Here is an 18,853-nt window from a genome sequence, read left to right on the forward strand (position 1 = left end):
TATTTAAGATAGGATACGTCTATTCCCGAGTAAACAGAAAAATGGGTTCCAAACACTCAAGTCTGGTCAGAGGCCTAGGGCACTCACCAGAGACACTCTTATCAGCTCCCATCCTAACCACTGACCTTCAAAGACTCTTCAAAAGTACAGAATGGAGTAATTTTTTTCCTGCTAATACTTCCATTAAACCTCTTCATACAAAAGAAATTAAAGTTACTTTTCAGGTGTGCCTGTTGAAGAGTGCCAGTTTTCAACCCAATGGGAATTTTAAAACAAAAGATAACTTAGTATTCATTCTTATCTAGAAAGTGTCTCTCCCCTCCCCTAATCTTCTTTATGTACATACATACATGCATGATTTACTTGAGGTAGGAGGACAGTGGGAGATGTAGAAGAACCCTCTCCAAAATAAAAACCTTTGAAGTATAAAAAGAGGAAAGCAAAAGAGTTATGTAAAGTGTTAAAGGGAAATAAAGACTTTATATATATCTTAACTGTTAGCATGAGTAATACACAAAATGGATTTGGTTTAGGTTACCAGCTTTTATCCAGATTATCCAGACAATCAGCATCTGGTTTAAGTCCCCTATGTAACCATCTGCAGTAATGTCACATGAGGATTAGCCTTATCTGACATTTGTAATGAATATATGGATGGATGAAGAGGAAAGAGTGTGAAATGGAGTACAATTGTTAAAGCTTAAAAATCAGGTGAAGCCACATCTTTATTTGCTGATTCTGATAATAACCGCGGGGGTTTTTGACTTTTCAAACATTAGAGTATGTATTAAAAAACCAAATATCCTCACGGATTTTTTAAAGAAAAGCAGGCAAATGAGAAAAAAATTATTTAATATATTTTTATATTTGACCTTTTAAACATAACTACAACATTAATAAAAATAAAGCCTAATTCTCCGTGTTCAGTTATGACAGATGGGTGTGATCACAAAAACATCAAAGGCAGGCTTATCCTAATCCTGTAAAGTGGTAAGTGCCTCCTGAAAGGTCCTCAGTGCCTTCTAATCCTACTGAGGATAGGCTGCAAGTGCATCAAGAGGTAATGGGAGTAAGTAGCAAGGGTAATAGTGGGTTTTCCTCTCCATAGGAGGAACAATATGTATCAAAAAGATCTGATATGTTAGGAAATAACCTGACTTATCTAAACATAGAGGTCAGAAATTGGGAAGATGTGTGTTTATTTTCCACTCTCAGTGAGCTTATATTGTATGTATAGCACGGCCTTAGGCACAGAGCATGCGGCTCTAACTCAGAAAATCGGGCTTCTCTTCCAGGCTCTGTTATTTGCACAATATTGCACAGTGGCCCAGGCCACCATCTTACCTGTTGGCATCAGTGTCTTCTTCCCACAAATGGTGAAACTGAAATGACCTTTTCTCAATAGATCATGAAGTTGTGCAAAAGTGACAAGACATAAGAATCCATTACCGTGATTAGTTTTAATGCATCAGAACGTATGATGAAAAGCTAATTTTTCAAGCAGAAACTCAGATTAAATCCTAGGAAATGTTTGATTTGGGGGTTTTCCCTTTGGTGCAATCAATATTCAGGATAGAGAAAATGAGAATAAAGGATCCTATAAACTTGAGGCAGGTAGCTCTACCTTTAGAAGAACAACTGAATTGGAATGACTGTCAATCAGGCCAGGTTCACCAGGAAAAATCTTTTCATCGTAAGGTGGCCAGGTGAAGGTCTAAATGAAGATTGGGCTGAGTGGTTGAGGTTACGTGATACAAGAACATAGTAAATAGTACTGCAGTGGAGCGTAGCAGCTAAACAAACAAGGTGTATTGTGACAATGCCAACTCCTCCTCCCAGTTTAAAACAAGCCTGCAAAGTCACACAGCAGAAGTACCTTGTGCAAAGTCACAGATGATATCTAGGGTAGCTTAACAACTAAGCCTCAGCCAATTTTATCTCATCTCCATGAAACTCTAGGATGATTCCTATTAGTCATATAAGACATGGATATCTCATTTCCTTTGGTGAAATGGCTACAATTAATAGCCGATATTTAAAAAAGGCTTCTTCATATGTGTATTATTAGATGTCACATGTCCATGAGGTAGCTTGACACTTTTTTTCAGATACCCCAATACTGCTGTTACCAGGCAGAATGTCGCTAATGACTACATTTTATAAATTTGTGTGAGACATTTTTATAGCACATGCTGTATTGGCACCATTGCCCAATACTGCATGCAATTACTTTGTTGTTGCTGTTGTTGCTGAGGGCCAAGCTCTAACAAATTAAATTTAGAGAAGGGAAATAGGCTTATATGCAAATGGAATTAAATGCTGACACAAGGATAAAACAGCACTGGATTTAGACAGGGCTCTCCCCCCAACATTTTAACCAATCATTAGACTTAAATTGAGCAGACAGATTCATCTTTGATTTAACTCCACTGTAATCAATGGGACTGCAGCAGGGATGAACCCAGAGCAATATGTTTTTGACAGTTTTTATGCAATGGCTATCCAGAATGAAGTAGATGAAACAGATTTTTTTTGCTTATAATTTATGAAATTATTTCCCCATCCCCAAATCCCTACATCAAGGAAATGAGTGCATAAAAGTGGATCAAGTAGGCAGCTGCATGCCAAATACCAACTGCTGACCACAGGCTCCGTACCCATAAACCCAAAGCCAAAATATTTGTCTGACTTACCTGTGATCCAGAAAGAACTCCCTAATGGTGTAAGTACAGCTGGATAATTGCATGGTTTCTCCTCAGTATCACTTGCACTGTATAAAAACAATAAAGTACATTTAGTGTTTCTATAATATTAGTATCACATATAAATTATTGCTGAATTTAGAAAATCATGTTCTTTGGTGATCTATAGAAGACCTGGGAAGAATAATGACTGTTGGTCTGATCATTGCATTAGACGAGATCCATATTTCAGTAAACTTTTAGAACGCCTGGTTGCATTTTGTGCCTTTATTACCTGACTGCTCCTATACATGGCCTCCTCGCTTACCTGTCTCCACTGGCACTTCTTGTGGAAAGAATCAATTGTTTATCAAAATACTTTGCAAATTAATGTAGGACCAAAGGACTCTGGCAACATACACTGTATATGGGACTAATGAGGAAATAGGGATCATTGCTCCTACCAATCTGACAGACCCTGATTTTTTTGGCACCTTATATTTTGGCACCTAATCCTCTTCATTTTTCTCTCTCTTTCTAGTTTTTCATTGCTTCTTTTCAGCTGACAGCTCATTGCTTATTCATTTATTCATGGGTCTTATTTTTTTGGTTTTGAGGATTCTTTATTCAATGGCAAGTTCAGAGGAATTACAGTTTGTTATTCCACACAGCCACTTCTCTGTGTTAAAGCCATCAAATGATACGGAGAACTTCTGTACAGGCATGAAGTTTTACCCTTAGTGTGTCACAGTTTTCACTCTTACATTACTTTCTCCCACACAAACAAAGTTCTAGCTTCTTTTTCACTGTAGACGTATAATGCTATTTTAGGTAACTGCTAATGGTTAACGACCTCTATTTGAGGGAAGCGTAACAGACCTCCTACTGGCTACATGGTCACCATCAGCCAGAGTTTGCAGATGATCTGGCTGAAATATTAGACTAGTACAGTGCTTTTTACTTTGAGGCCTATGGAGCCCCTGGGTCCACAACAGGTAATTAAGGGAAGTCTATTGTCAAGAAATAAGTCCATGCATCAAAAACATTTGTTAACTGCTACAGTAGAGTTATCCTCAGCTGGCAGAGTAGCCTTGGGACTATAGGTTCTCTAGGCAAAGACAGCAAAGCAGACAAATCTCAAAAAGCAAAACTAATTTCAAAGCAAGACTCACTTCAGATTAAATAGCCTTAGCAAAACATCTATTTGCTTTGTACACCTTGGCTTACATGCAGAAAAACAAGAGGTAAGAATCAAACAAGACAAATACCTAGCATTGCACTCAAATTGGTGGGATTACTGATCTTTGTTTACATTTACCATTCTGTAGCAAATCACTAGGGACAGAGCAAAACAGTGCTTGTCAGTACCATTATACTAAAGAAAGGTGCTAGAATCAGGTCTGAAGCACATAGAAACGTTTTTCCTTTCCTCGAACATACGTATTTGCTTCTTCCCCACCCATCCAAAAAAATATACAGGTATTTGCTACCAATGCATTCTGCTTACTGGAGATTTTTGAAAGCATAATCAGAATTACTTTGGCAACACACAGTCCTGTCAAAATGTGAACAACCAAGAGAACTGCTGTGGTATCATGTATTTTAATGAAAAGCTAGTTCCAAAAAAAAGAAGTTTAACGAAGTTATGAAGACATAAGCCAATAAAAAGTGAGGAAACCAACTGCTTTCATAACACACCTCCAGCTATAAAGACAAAGAGAAAATACTACCTTTGCAAGTACTTAACTGTATAACCTACAGGAAAATTAAGGTTTTACAGTTCAGCTACTAGTACTTTCCAGAACATGAAGAATGAAAGCCTGAGTATTCCCCTTTTTTCAAGCAGTAAAGGTTTCAAGTTTTTACCCTGTTCATATTTGTTACCACCTTCCCAGCATTTATATTTCATTGATTTCAAAACACAGAAAATCATCCCATCAAAATAAAACGTTTTATAGACGTTACAAACTGTATTACAATCCTTCTAAATTGTCACCATGGAAACTACAGTAATTTTCAAGTAATACAACTTTATGCTTACTTTCTGGAGTTCTAGTTCTAGACATTTTGTTCTGTTTAGCAATTCAGTATGATCTGGTAGTAGTACACTCTAGAGTATTCATTCTTCTTAGGTGAAAAAAGCAGAGTTAGAGATGGTAACTAAGATTAGCATGAATTCAAGGGTCTAAGCAAAACTAAGATACAGGATGCTTGTCACTTAAGAAGTCAAATCTGCCCCTTTGAATATTACTAATATTAGTAAGAAAGTTTTCAACCCAACCATTACAAGCATAATTTTTTTTTCTAATCTTTCAACAGACGAAAAACAAAGAGCATTTTAAGGAAAGAAACTTGCATCAGGTCTTATATCCAGGAAAAAACTTGCTGGATTACTATCATCTGCCTCATAGAGTAACATTAACAGCTTGCCTTGAAACTTCAAGGTAAGTGGTCCATTAATTTTTAGATCTTTCTTCTACTCTAGCTTTGAATTTCTCCTTTTTGTCTACCAAAATACCCAAATTGATTTGTAGTTGCAAGAATGTTATTCTCCACGTGTTTCTTATGTCTGCAAAGAATCAGTTTCAAAACCAGTTATGGCATTCGAACTGAAAAGATGCTGTACATATAATGAGTTAATCAATTCACAGACATATTGTAGGCTTTTAAGTTGAAATAATAAATAAAATGAATCTATTTAGTACTCTTTAAAATGTCTTTCAGTTCTGCTGTTCAGTGAAATCTCTCTGCTGCTCTGGAGCCCCCTGCCGTAATGTGAATACATACCTTGCTGATGCCGAGGCGACGGGGGTGGCTGCCTTTGCCTGGCCACTTCATCTGGAAGAGCTAGCTAATTAAATCCACAGCTGCGAATGGTGCACAGCTCTCAGATGGACATAACATCTTGTACTCTGAAACCTCCCTCTTCATTTTTCCCCAGTGCTAGAACCTTATCTCAGTCTCTCACCCAAACTAAATGATGTTCCTAAAGAAAGTTTTATACCCCTTTGGGAAGAAAGTAGTAAAATGGAGAGTCAGAAAAGAGTCTTTTATACAAAAGAAAAAAAAAAAAGGATTCAAAATATTCAAGTATGTAATCATCATAGTAATCAAATGAATATCCAACATACAGAATTTGGAAATGGGTTCATTGTGAGAAACTGCCCCATTAATTGATGACAAGCCGCAACAAAGACAGAAAAAACAAGTACAAGTACAAGGCATCATCCAAACAATTTTACCACCTCCAATATGATGAAACATCCAGCTTGCAAATACATAGTCCAAATAGTGGGGGGAAAAAAGTTAGTTACATTTTCAACTCAGGTTAAAATGAACTGTTGGATGGCACTGAACTGTGAAACAGGAGAATCTGGATTCTGTTTGCAGTCCTGTGTCTGACTTGTTATGAAATCTGAAGGGGTCACTACTTGACTCTGTGCCTCGGTATCGTTTATCCTTATTCTCGACTCTGGTGAGCTACAGAAGGTATGGACACATCTATGCTAAAATCAGAAGAGTAACAGAGGGGTGTCAGTGAAAACATTCCCAGACTAGCTTTACTCTCACCGGCCTGCTCAACTATCCTAGCGACATTTTAAATCGCCCCAATAAGCACGCAGGATGTCTGGCAGATTTTTGCATCCTGTGCCGTAGCCCACGTTTCCTGTCAGAGTCCCTTGAGGAAGTTTCTTTCGGCTGTGCCTACCAGTCCTTCACTCCCACCGCTTAATTACAGTGTGTAATAGCCACTTTGTATAGGTGGCACCTGGATCTCGACTGGATCTCTTAGGTACTACTTTACAACACATAAAACTAGGTGCTGCTGAAATACAAGCAACTTTCTTGCACTGATGGTTTGTTGATGAACTAGCCCTGCTTTTCTTCAGATTTGGTGTTTAGAAGCATTTCCTGCAATTCTGAGCAATTCATACCCCATCTGCCTAGAGTGTAGATCCCAGCAGTTAGTGTATTGAGCCGTCAAAGAGCCAGTCCGTGCCCTCTACACCAGTCGCTGCAGCACAGACACACAGCCGTACCATGCCAGGTAGCAGATGTATTGCCTCCTTGTGCAAGCACTGCAACAGCCACTGCCCAAGTCGTTGGTTAATGCCAACGATATGATGCATATTTCCTGTGCTGAGGGGAACTGCATCTTTCAGGAATTGTATCAGGCTCTGGCAAAAAAATAATACAGCCAGGGAGAACATATTTCAATATGAGTGAGCTAATTATAATTTTGGCTCCTAAAGCTTTCTAACAGCCAAAATATAAAGTCCAGCTGGCATGTCCTTCCGCCTGCCTGAAGGAAATAATCCCAATTTATAGCATAATCAAAAATCATGTTTCCATATTTTTGGGGTTTTATAAGTTACTGCCAATACATCAGCCTATGGAAAAGCCTCAGATTGCTTTCCAAGTGATGGAGTGCCAGGAAGAAAAAGTTTCAATGTATACACATTTTACTGCCTCTACACTGGTTTAAAAAGCACACAGGGTTGCCTGGCTGCAAGTGATGGGAAAAGAAATACCAGTCAAGTAAGGACTTTGTGAATCACATAGCCCTGTGCAATTAAGGGGCCATTGTTAATTTTCAGATTGTCATAAATCCATTGGAGAATTTGAGACAATTCAAAAACCAATTACAATAGAATGAAGAGGGGATTGGGCAATCAGCTGAAATTAAATCCAGCCCACAGAAACAAAATGTTGCAAGAAACCAGCCCTGAAATATGCTGGGGGAATAAAAGGCATATGGAACTGAATGGCTACGCACATATAGTCTTTTAAAGACCAAAGTTATTTGGCATGACGGCAGAGGGTGTTGCATAGCTCTGAACACTGTTTTGCTAAGTACCTTGGGTCTTCTTTGTTTCTGTCAATTATATGCTAAAAATATTGAAACTACCACAGATGTACAGGGAAGCAGCTGTATAGTTTTCACTCACTATACCTGTAGTAATAAATAAATAAATCTCTCTCAGAAAAATACTATAGCACTACTTGCCCTGAAATAGCATTTTGAGTATGCACCTGCAAGGGCAGATAAATTTTTCTACATCTCATAACCAAAACACTGCACCACAAATAGCAGTTTGCAATGATCAAAACAGCATTCATATGTCTATTTTTAAGTGATGTTTCTTTAGAGATATAATTACAATTTTGATTACTTGTGCACCGATGTAAACTAAATGAAACATATTTGAGGTTTTATTGAAAAAATGTAAGGGATCAATCCTACAAACTTTATTAAAATGAGCAAGTCTTAAATAATCAACAACATAGACTGCAGCAGGGCTCTTCATATATGTAAGAAGTTTATACAGTAACCCTAAACGACTTAAAGCCTAGACATGAGATCTTGATTAGTAATGTTGCAAACCAATGACAGAAAACTACATTTACTCCTTGGCTGATAGTCATCTTGTGGGATCCATAGTACCTGAAGTGTTGTAAAGCTTAACATTGGTTCAGGTTCTGAGATTGGAAGTCGAACAGGGCACGCCTCCTGCCTTCTGTGGTGCATTGTGACTTGAATGCAATTTTCTTTGCCACACTCATCCACTCTACATTTGTATGCTCAAGTATTCAAATTCCTTCAGTTTAAGCCAATGCTTGTCCAAGCCATGCTGTCTAACACCAGAATCTGGATGGAGAGGGCTTTGCTAGTAAAGTACCTGAAGAAACTGCCAGTTTCAGCAATTTCTGCAATTGCAGAAATTCTGTAACATTCTTTCAGTAGTTAAAACGTGCAAACTTAAAGCATGCTTTGGATGGCAATAAAAACAGAATGGAAACCTGCCTCTACACACTACCTGCTACTTCAGCCTTTGGCCTTCGTAACACCAAACCCTTCAACTGCTCCCTGTGCCTCTCTGCATGCATTACATAATTACACTATAAAGGCTGTAGTTTGAAGTACCAGTATTTTTTGACCTCCTAGTTCAATATATTGCTACATTATCATGACATATTTCTCTTACAACAGTGAACCACCTACCAGTCTCCCAGTACTAACACCTAGTTATTTACTAGCAACTACAGACAGAACCCTCATTTTCCCTCAGGATCCCTGAGGAGTTTCTCTCTTATCAGTTAAATACAAAATTCCATACATCTTTATACCTTGACTCTCTGGATATCTTAACTACATGTCCTTTTGAGATAACATTTCCTTGGTAGGGATCAAGTTTGTGGCCAACCGAAGCTGAGGAATAGCACGCATTCAGGGACAGTAATCATATAGCAAATTTATTGATAAGATTACACAAGTGAGGGCTACCAGCACTGTGTAGCAGTGAAAATAGCCTCCTGCATCCAGAGAGAAAATACCAGGCCACTGAGTCACATGTTTGGGGGTAGTGGCGAGGACAGGGGAAGACAGAACATTCAAAAAGCCGTCACTGTCACACGGTAGGAAGGAACGGACTGGTTTCCATACGGACAACAGCACTGACTGGAGCAACCACCCCTAGCACATTAGAAGTCTTAACTCAGATGAGCTCCTGAGGGAGGATGCAGTTCTCCAGGTCTGGGGCTGCAGGGATTGCCAGGGTCCTCTCCCTGGGGCTGGGGCAGCTGGAGGCAGTGTCCTTGCCTGCAGCAGTGAGCTAGCAGTGTGTCTGGCAGTGAAGACAGCTCACATCATCCTGGACTGTATTAACAGCATAATCAGCAAACTGAGGGAAGGGAATAGAGACTCGTCACTTGTTAGACCACATCTATAATATTGTATTTGGGTTTGGGATCTCTACCACTAGAAAGACACTGGTAAACTGGTAGGCCACCAACATGGTCAGGGACAGAATATATATATATACACACACACACACACACACACACGCAGAGAATATATACACACACACAGAATATATATATTTTTTTTCTGTCTATTTTATATGTATACACATATATATATACTGTCTATTTTATATATACTGTCTATTTATATATATATATAAAATATAAATATATATATATAAAAAAGAACTCCATGGAGGGTAACTAACTGCATAGAAATTGCCATAGGCATTTCTTGACTCACAAGCGGCTATAGGCTAGAAAAACATATAGGTGATATATTTGACATATATTTTCATATTTTTCTCTAGGTGGGGTTTTGGGGGGTTTTTTGCTATTATTAGAAATAGGATACTGGGCTAGACAGACCTTTAACATGATTCAATATGGAAGTTTTTATAAAGATTATTTTCAACTGTTTCAGTAACATGCTAAGTTTACTACCTCAAATATCCACACATCATAACTGAAAAGAATCCAAATAATTTAGAGGGGTTTGGATTAGCTCCTGTTTTCCATAAGGAAAGTATGAGGTTCAGGAGACTGGAAGACAAGATGAGCCATAAGAGAATCAATCTGCAGACATGGTCCATGGAAGTCTGAGAACTACCAAATCACTAAGTACTCAAAATTGTGTGCAAAATATGAATAAAATATTGATTTCATTAAAAATGTTAAGGACTACTTAATTCAACAACATTTTATATGTTTGCATATTTATTTCCAAATTTGCATATCTGTTTGCATATATCTTGTAAAGCTGAACGTTAATTATACTTTAAAATCATGTATAAATTGTAACCAAGAATGTTGTATGAATTTTTGAAATAAGAGACACACTCAAGTACCATTAATTATAAACTGCCATTTAAAGCACACTAAAGCAGACCTCATATTGAAAAAATATTGAGCCCTTGACAAATAAAAAAGGCAGCAAGAGTTATTAACTGGTCTAGCTGATTAAATGGCGTCTCCTACAAGCATAGCACAGATTTTTTTTTTCTCTTTCTCCCTCCAGAGAATGGCTTACTTTTACTCAGAAGAGATACATGACAATTTGCTGGCCAAGATAAATACTGCTATATACTTCAAGTATTATACACTGGTTTATAATTTCTGTTTAGGGCAATTCTCTTTTTGAAGTTTTCTTCATATAGAAATGACAGTCAGTAATATGTAACAATAGACAAAAAAAACCTTCATTGGTTACTGTAATGGACTTGTGTCAAATGAGGTGAGTTGAAGTGATTTCATCAAATGCTAATTAGATTTGTGAAATGATTCTGAGGAATTTAAAAAGCATTTTCACAAGGTCAAATCTCAGGCAGCTTCCAAAAACCAAGACTTGCTAAGTATACAAGATATGATGATCTGACTATCACTTAAAGTAGCAATTAAAGACAGTCAAATTTCTAATAGCTTTACATATAAATCCAAGGTCAGGTATCCCAGGAATCATTAAGAGCCAGGACTTTCCTAAAGAACTGTTCCTTAAGAATATTGCAAAAGTATTATTTGCTCTTGTTAATTTTGAGAAGATATGTAGAAGATGCATTAATATTGAAAGAGCAAAATTCAAACTTACAGCTTGGATAGAGAAGGCTTGGCAAGTTTATTAGTGCAAATCAGTGTTGCTGCCCTTAACAGTTACCTATATCTGCGAAAGACTGTCCCCTTAAGTAGGGACAGCAGAAAGGTAAAAATCCACACCTCTCTCTAGTCACTCCAAACCTGACATCTTAATTTACATGAACAATGAAGCTGAGTTTGCAGTAATCCATCAAGTCGGAAAGTATATAAGCAGAGATACAAACTCATGTGTCTTGTTCCACTAGCTTTGCCTCAGGGGTGGTAACTTCAGTGCAAGGAGCAGAATGACAGTCAGGAGCAGCGAAGGCTCAAGCTGCTGCATGCGCTGCGCAAACAGGACCACCTCCATCAGCTCTAGTGATGTTGCACATACAGACTGAATTTGGCCTGCGTAGGCCTGGCCTAACATTGGCACGTTATCAGCCATTCACGCTCCTTGGTCGAGGAAGGGAACTTTCTTTAAATCTATGGAAACTTCTCTACGTGATCTGTATTTCCCATTAGAAATACAGACCACTACAGTGAGAGGGAGAGCCAAGAGATGCGCCATGGAAATACAACTCTGGGATTACCACTGTGCTAAAGTTTGATTACAGGAAAAAAGCCAAAGAGCAGCCACCTTATAGACACAAAATTCTCATTTAATTCTGCACTCTGTGAGACACCTATTCTCCCCGCACATCCTTTCTTCTTCAGCCCACACTTGAGACTAAGCAAGTGGTTCCATTAGAAGGCACACATACTTCAGCACAGAGGACTATGGTTAATATTTAACCTTGCTTCTACCACCATGCAACCACTTTTCACATTTGCAGAGTTTGTAAATTTTAATACCTGTGGATTCATGGTATACTATGTCAGTAGTAAAAAATCAGGGGCAATTTTCTTGCTCTCTGCAGGAAAATAATGTGAAACCCCATGAGTTTTGACTTCCAATTTTTGAAGATTTTCTGATTTTTCTGATTTTTCTTTCTCTTTTCACAAAGTAATCTGCAGAAGGGAATGCATGCCCTAATTCCTGTGATCTTTCATAAAATCACATGCCAACACTTCCAACAGTAACTGATTTTTGGCCTTGGTTCTTTCTGCTGTATCAGCCACATAAGTATTTAAAAAACCAAAAACAACAACAACAAAAAAAAAACCCACAAATGGACAAAGTAAACTTTTATCAACATGGCTCTGAGTTCTTAGTGCACATTAACTTGTTTAGACCCTGAGGTCAGCTATATTTATATATGCGTGTGTGCAAAGTAAAGGAAGATAGTAAAGTGTAGAGCTTAGAGAACTTAGTTCTTAAAATTAACAACCAGCACAGCATTAAACATGGCTGTATAGAGCAAAAGACTTCCACCATGGTTAAAAAAGTTATGACTCAGTTGCCACTCACGTGATGCTTTTCTTCCAGTGCCCATGTCCTTCACCTACAATCGCGGAACATTTATTTTGAAAATAGGGAAAAGGAAAAGGGTGCTTCTGCTTCTTGAAACTAAGGCATTCCTACAGATAGGAGAGAAGAGAGGAACCTGACAGGATCCTGTAAATTTCACGGCTGTAATTTTCCATTCTAATGAGGATCTATGGAGAATGAATTACTACAGCACTGGGCAAGCAACAAATAGTTCTTCCTCCTGGTACATTGCACTCTAATGGCAAGAAAATGTCATGGTTGAGGCATTAATAAGTATTAGATAACCCATCTGTTTGTAATAGGAGCATTCTGTAGTTCCTGTAATAGAAGGATATCTTATTGATATTTTGTTATAGAAGGGTCTAGAACTAGATTTTTGGAAGAACTGGGATCCAAACGCAGGCCTTTGTTGTAGAAGTGCCAATTGCAGGGATAAGCCAAAATCCTGGCTCAGTGCTATGCACTCTGCAAACTCTGGTATGACTTTAAGTATCTAAGTATAGAATCCATTTCTTTCGCTGAGCTTCCAGGATTATAGTTATCTATTTAGGTAAACATGGAAGTAATATGGCAGAATGATTTAAAAAGATTGCAACACATGCTAAACTAATGTAGCTCGAACTTTAATTTCCTCTGTTCCTTTATTATGGTTTGCTACTTTGACACAAAACAGCAATTGTATCAAATCTGGGACTCAGTAACTAATGAGTAGGTGGTAGTGGTATTAGTTAATAATGATTCAGAAATGTTAATGCAGCAATCCAGAGTTTGTGTTATCTTTGTTTAATTTTAGTGTAGGTAGGTAAGTCTTTAAGGTCTGATAATAATCATTGTAGACTGGCATATCCAAGACTTGCAAGACTAACAGAGGTAAGCTAATGTCTAAAATCTTCTTCTTGATTTTTCAAGACCTATTATCCTCTCAAGTGTTTTAGCAGCAAGTTTCTTAGCTGAACATAGTATATCTGCAGCCATCACTTCTTCATTTATGCAAAAAGTACAAATACCAGTGTAGTTGTTGGTGATTTTCACATGCAGCATGCCTTAGATGACTGCTTTAAAGTATGAAGCAAAAAGTGGAAGACATGATAAATGTACTAACTCCTTACTATTTAGCAGTCTAATTTTCAGTGTGATTCTCAGTGAAAGAAATGGAGACAAAGCAGAGAGAAATGTAATTTTCTCCTTTTTCAAATTAGAATAAAAAATAATTAATATGGAAAAAATTCCTATGAGAAAGTGGAGGATTTTTTTAGGATGCTTGCCATACCTTGTCATTGTAGTCTTAGCAATAGACAATATTCTGGTCACATTTCATGAAGAACCGCACAAAAGTAAGTTTCAAATTTTACAGGACATTTTGGTCTCATTGATATTTGTAAAAAAAGTCTGTACTTGTTGCAAATACACCTTTAAACAATTAAAATGTTAGGTAGCTGTGGTTAGAAATGAGCTACTATCCTGTGCTTTCAGGTACTCTACAATGTGTGTCTCCTAGTCTTGGTTCCTCTAAAGGTGCAAAAAAGGCCATCGGCCTTAAAAGATAGCCCATCAACTTTTGGACTAGCCTGATGGCTGCAGTTGTAGCCATGACAAAAAGAGGTCTCAGGCAGAGTTTTCTGCATTGCTTCCATTCTACAAGGAGCATTCAGAACATAACAGTGATCCACAAAGGAAAACATAGGGCTTGTGCTCTCTTGCTGGTTTTATATATTTTACAGAATGCCAAGATGATGTTGTTTTACAAGATACTTAAAAGCTTATATTTTGCTTTTGGAAATACAAGGGAGACGAGGTTTTGCCCAGCGCTAATCGGAGGGGATGGAAGCGCTGAACCTTTGTCAATTTTTTTTCTCAGAACTGTTGTTGCTTAGCATTTGAGGCATACTGAATATACTTTTGTTATGCTTGTTATAAACTTGAAGACAGCATTTTATGTAGTGTACTATCAATTACTCCTGCTCAGCTCTGTGAATTCTGCCTGGAGAAATATAAGGATATAACACATAGACAGTTTGTGGTGACAGTCCACCTTTTCATGTACTCTCACATGCACAGAAAGCACTAAAACAACAAAAACTCCTTCGATAATGTCAAGAAAGATGGTCTCTAATCTTCAATAGCTTGATTTTTGCAACCACCAGGCTAATCTAAGTGTGATAATACTACTTCATTCTCGAACACTCTGTCCTATAATGTGTAAGCAGTGATGTCAGCATTGCAAAGGAAGGGCTGCATGACCATTTTAACAATCCTATCACTTGCTTTCTAGCTAAGTGTCCCTTTTTCAATGGTTGTAGAAACTCTCACAACAGAGCCTGTCCAAAACTCAGTAGCAATCACCTGATATGCTTAACTTTGTATAGCTTTCAGTTTTTTAAACTAATTATGTACTTCATTCTAACATGAAATCAAAATGAGGCTTATAGGAGTGAGAATATGGGCAACAGGAACCATTCACAAGTTGGATATGATAAAACTTTTGCTGAATGTATACAGGGTTGGCAGACTCTGAGAAATTCCTGTGCACAGATCTACTCTGAGCAATCTGATCAAGGAAGTGGCAGAATCAATGCCATTGTGTGTATATAATAGAACAAAGTCCTAGCTACATAGAAAGAGGTTTTCCCTCTTTTCATTCCCAATATTGAAGTGTCCAGTTTGATGAAGATAAAACCAATGCTACTGGCTTATTCAAAGATCAGTCAGTTGTACTAATAGAAAAGGCAGAGTTCTCTTGCTTTGAGAAGTGCCTGTGCAACATATGACACCAGAGAAAGCACAGAGCTCAATGACACTTGCTCTTGTAGGATCGCTTAATTCGGCTCTGAAATATTAATGCATTTATAGCTTTGTAATCTAGTTTTGAGATGAGTTTTGCAAGCTAACTGTACACCCAGCCTTGTATTTCCAAATGTTGTACCAACCTAATTAAAGGGAACAGAAAATGAAGATTGCTTCCTTAATGCAAGATACTTTTCTAAAAGGATCAGTATACGAACATAAATGTATCCAGAGATATACAGATATCCACATGTATCCATCCTTAGAGTAACTGCTTGGCTGAGTTGAAACCAACAAGCGAGGAACTCTGAATGTGGGATTTCCACCAGCTGGATACTGGATTCCCGTGGAAACCTTTGTCTTAGTCATGTTCTGAACATTATTTCAGCTAGGGGGCGTCCAACTAACATTTTTTACATGGCTGCACTTTTGACATTAACCTGTAACCAGCAGATGTGAAAGAAGCCTCCTGATGAGAACTGTAGGAGAAAAACCCTAATATTCTGTGCTGGTTTTAAATTTCTCCGTAACTCTGTATTCAAGGGCCTCAAACTTCACTGTGAAGTTGTAGCAACACAAGTAAATAACTATTAGTATCTCATACAGAAACGTGCCTGCCATTTCGTCATGCTATAGCCATACTATGAGCACTCTATCAGAGGGATACCCCCAAAGCTTTCCTACTGTGAACGTGACAGTGATTTGCATTATACCAGTACAATGAAGCCACAATCCACAGAACAGGTTACAGCAGCAATTTTGCTGGTATAGCTTCATGTACACAAAACTTCTACTGGCATAAAACAGACAGAGATCACACTTCATGCTACCCCAGCTTTCCTACTTGTTACAAGTGACAGCAGTAGCATAACTATAACCTTCATATTTACCAATGCAATTATTTTAATTTGAGATATTACATTTGGGGTATTTACAAGGGCAAAAGCTTCATCTCAGTTAAAGCTTGGCTTCCCTGACCATGCATCACATGTGGCTCTGGGGCACCAGCACCTCCACCTTGCTCCTTACGTTTCTTTGGTGGAAGGAATTCAAAGGCAGTTTCATCACGTGTCCACCCACCTGGCTCTGCAAGAACAGAACATTTATTCCTGTCTCTTCAACGTAGGCAAGATGAATGCATCAGCACCCTTTAACTGGCTGAAATAAGGGACCCAGAGTTCAAAGTGTTGGACCCTTTCTAAGCATGTATAACCTGGACAATCAACAAACAAGACAAATATCAGTCTATAAGCATGGGTTAGATAAGGGTAGCTAGGCACTGAGGTAAGGCTAGTTAAACACTGAAACTTGCCTACAGAAACTGTAAAATCTTCGATACTGATAATTCTCTGCCTGGCATGCCATAGGCTTAACTGACTCTGCGGTGGGGCGGGGGGTCTGGTTAAGAGAATGCTGTGATACCCCTTCAGTCTGTATTGTAAGAGGTTTCTTTTGCTGCCACCTCCCCCTCCGCAGACGAAGAACACAGGAAAATACACATTGCAGCAGGTGACTCATTATATTAGTAGATGCCCTGTATTAAATTTTATATATGAGAATTTCCATAATTTCATGGGTGCCACTTTAAGTAACAAAATACACTGAACTTTCATTGTGCTGTGGGAAGCAAAGCTGAACAGCACATCGGCAGTTACGGTATTACATATGGACTTTTGCTTCCTCCTGGGAGTTGTTTTCCTTAGAAACAAAGCTGATTCCTTTTTTCCACTTTGCTGATAGCTCTGTTCCTGCATGGTTTGTACTACGGTAGGAACTATTGTGCACCCTTCCCTCTCCCTCCCACCCCTGCATACCCACACACTTCCTCTTTTCCAGAACAAAAGCCTTTTCCAATTATTTAGGGAATTTCACAAAATTATATTCCATATCCTTATATAGTGAAAAAAAAAAAAAAAAAAAAAAGAAGAAAGAATTCGTTCCAAAACATACTTTCGATAGGCAAAGTATAATTGTTACCCAGGAGCTATGTCCCTACGAACTTTGTATTTAATCTTAAAACAGTCATGAGAGAAAAGCTTTTGGGGAAGATGGGCTCCCATTCCCAGTCCTAATTGCACTACCTGGGGTGAAAACAATTTGATTTCAGAGGATTACTTATGCAAGCATTCCAGAATCAAAAATTACCATAAATTCTGGGTACCTTCAGATATTCCCAGTTACTGTCTTATGGAACTACTGTTTTGAGATTTAGTTCACAGTCTGCAAGCAGTAATGATAGAAAATCAAGACAGGGCAGGTTACTACAACGGCGTAGCTATCAGACTCCTTGGAAATACACTCTATAACCTTTAGAAAAACAAGCTTCCAATAAACACAAGAAGCAGGTTCCAGTCTATGATCAAGAATTCTCTTATCTCTTAACCCTGGTTCACAAGCTAATGAGACTACTTTGAGAAAACTGTCTGTAAGTCTCTCTCCTTTATCCTTTCCAGAATTCTGCAGGCTGTATGGCTCATTACGTGTTTCTCATAATACTGACTAGCCCCTGCCATAATCTGTCTCCTTGCTGCCTGAACGCAGGAACTCCTCACATCAAATTAAAGGGCCAGAAGCACAGGACATTTCAAGAAGGACAAGGAGGTGGCAAAGCTCGCTGACTCTACAAGGAGCAATTGTTATACTTTAAGGGAAGTATAGGAAATCTGGAAGATGTACCTCCTGGGAGAAGGCGGTTCAGTGCTGATAGAGGTGCTAATATAAACTGTATACAAGACTACTGTTATAATTTTAAAATTAAGAGATATATGGCCAATCTTTCAGCCTCTCCCCTCTCCCAAAGTCAGTAAGTATTTTATTGTTTTTAAATCTTTGCGTTGACACAGTGCCGACCAAAGGCAAACACTACAAAATACAAGCACAGACCCAGCATGTCACTTTGCACAACAAAAATAGAGTGGGGAAGAAGTGCTACAATGCCATGCAAAACATTTCCAGGCCTAATTAAGAAAGAAAAAAGAAGACCATTTTAGACTGAGTGAATTCTCCTTATCCTAGAAAAAGGAACAGATTCAGACCCAGGCACTAGAAGAAGAAAAGTGCCACACAGTATTGCATGAAAAAAAAAATGCCTTAGCTAAACTCCGTAGCATTCTGTAAATGAAGATTGAATGAAGAATTGCAAGCATCTGAACACTGAAAATTACTGTCTTTTGTTACAATCTGTAAGAAAATAGCACCTGAAACTGAAGGCAGAATTTTTTTGGAACATCTTATGAACTATTAACTTGGTTTAAAACATCTAGCCATGCACCCAGAAGAGGAGTGGAGTACTTGCGATGAGGGAGTTGTGGGGCACTGTACTACAAAACACACACAGAGCCACAAACTGATCTGTGATTAGCACGAGGCAGTGGAGCAGCCCTTGATAATCAAGCCTCAGAACAGGATCAGACTAAGACCAGAGCTTTTCTTGCCAGCAGCAACCTTATTAGGCAAAGCACCACCATTCCCCCATCTCTAAATTAAAAAAAAAACAAAGTTATGTTTATTGATTATGCCTTTCTTTTTGAAGAATAAGTTTTCAAACAGGGTGGTGGAGCTTAATCAGTGCTCACTCTAAGCC

At 38.3% G+C, this 18,853-nt stretch overlaps 1 long non-coding RNA gene across 1 annotated transcript in view; it reads right to left on the bottom strand.

Moving 5' to 3' along the window:
* Positions 1 to 2,717: 2,717 nt before the first annotated feature.
* Positions 2,718 to 18,853, bottom strand: part of LOC309590798 — a 37,103-nt gene continuing 20,967 nt past the window's right edge. Inside the window, exon 3 of the long non-coding RNA XR_014228204.1 lies at positions 2,718 to 2,770. This is a non-coding gene — a long non-coding RNA (uncharacterized lncRNA). The remainder of the gene's footprint in view (positions 2,771 to 18,853) is intronic.

The sequence above is a fragment of the Platalea leucorodia genome (assembly GCF_965183815.1).
Source record: "Platalea leucorodia genome assembly, chromosome: 5".
NCBI classification, from domain to species: Eukaryota; Metazoa; Chordata; class Aves; order Pelecaniformes; family Threskiornithidae; genus Platalea; species Platalea leucorodia.